The sequence below is a fragment of the Ostrea edulis genome, chromosome 7 (genome assembly GCF_947568905.1).
Source record: "Ostrea edulis chromosome 7, xbOstEdul1.1, whole genome shotgun sequence".
NCBI lineage: Eukaryota > Metazoa > Mollusca > Bivalvia > Ostreida > Ostreidae > Ostrea > Ostrea edulis.
In genome coordinates, this window is record NC_079170.1 from 32720215 (window position 1) to 32722231 (window position 2017).

Sequence of the window (2017 nt, forward strand, 5' to 3'; positions counted from 1 at the left end):
ATAATTTGAAATACAAGCTCAAAAAGTTTTCTCAAAGTTTTAGCAAAACTAGAGCCAGGGAACGAAATAAAGAATATTGTGGTTTACAAAACAAAATGCAAAGAATTTCACAAAATTTAGCAAATGGAGTACAAGTTGATATTGAAAAATATGAAGCAATCAAACAAGAATTGTCAGATTTTGAAAATGAAAAGTGTCAGGGTGCAATACTTAGATCAAAAGCACAGTGGGCAAATGAATCAGATAAATGCACGAAATATTTTTTGAATTTAGAAAAACGAAGACAAGAATCAAATTCAGTAAAAGAATTGTTGAGTGACACAGAAGAAATAAAGAAGGATATTCATTCAATTTTAGAAATAGAGTACAATTTCTATTCTAACTTATATTCATCAGTGCGAATTGACTCTGAAAGTAAGGCACAGTTTTTGTCATATGTGAATAGAAAAATTGAAGAAAATGATAAGGAAATGTGTGAAAGGGATATTAACAAAGAAGAAATTGAAACTGCAATCAAGGAAATGGCTAATAATAAAAGCCCAGGATCTGATGGGTTCACTGTTGAATTTTATAAAATGTTTTTACCACAATTAAGAGATATTCTACTCAATTTATTTAAAGAAATTAACAGAAAACAAACGATGTCTAACTCTATGAAAATGGGTGTTATTACGTTGTTATACAAGAAGAAAGGAGATAAGAAATTGTTGAAAAACTGGAGGCCTATAAGCCTGTTAAATGTAGATTATAAGATAATAGCAAGAGTTATGGCAAATAGACTGAAACAGGTATTACCAAATATTGTGTCTGAAACACAGACTTGTTGTATAATAGGAAGAGATATTGCAGATACTCTAGTTAGCATTAGAGATGTGATTGATATGGTAGAGATGGATAATTTAGAGGGTTATGTGGTTAAAATTGATCAGGAAAAAGCTTTTGATAGAGTGAGTCATGAGTATTTACTTGATGTATTAGAAGTATTTGGTTTTGGAACCCAATTTAGAAAATGGGTACAGATATTTTATACGGATATATACAGTAGTGTAAAGTGTAATGGACATTTAACAAAATATTTTCCTATTAAAAATTCTGTTAGACAAGGTTGCCCAATATCTGCATTATTATATGTTTTATCAGCAGAACCTCTGAATTATGTCATGAAACAAAATACAGTAATAAGAGGCATTCCAATACCAATGTCAGAAAAGAATGGGTTGATGTTTCAACATGCTGATGATACTACAATGACAGTGTGTGACAAAAATTCTGTTTTTGAAGTTTTCAAAGTATTTGACATGTATGAAAAAGCATCTGGTGCCAAAATAAACATTCACAAGTCTGAAATAATGTGTATAGGAACTGGTAGAAGTTTTGAACAGGAAAAGATATCATTGAGTGTTTCTGAGACAAGTGTCATGAAAATTCTTGGTATTTATTTTGGCAAAAATGGAGTAGAGTGTGAAAATTTAAATTGGAGAGACAAAGTTAGAAACATTAAGCAAACTCTTAATTTATGGAGACAGAGATCCTTAGCAGTTCAAGGTAGAGCCACTTTAATTAATACCTTGTTCATGTCTAAATTATGGTACTCATTGTCAGTTATATCGATTCCACAATGGGCTAGAGACAGTATTCAAAAGGAGTGTACCAATTTTTTATGGAATTTTGGCTCACACTTGGTATCTTATAAAACAATAATTGGTGAAAAACACAATGGTGGTTTGAAAATAGCTGATATCTATCTAAAAATGTTATCATTTAGACTAAAGTTTCTTGCAAAGCACTTTTGTTGTAATAAAGATTTTCTGTGGAAACATATTTTTAGATATTTCCTATCAAAGATTCAAAATTTAGGAGCAGGAATGGAGATATTTTTACTACAGTTTAAGAAAACAGATTTAGAGGGTCTACCACAGTTTTACAATGAATTATTTTGTGCATGGTATGCCATAAAAGATGATATCATTGTTACAGAAAAAGAAAATGATGTTTTTAATTATTGTCTGTTTTTTAA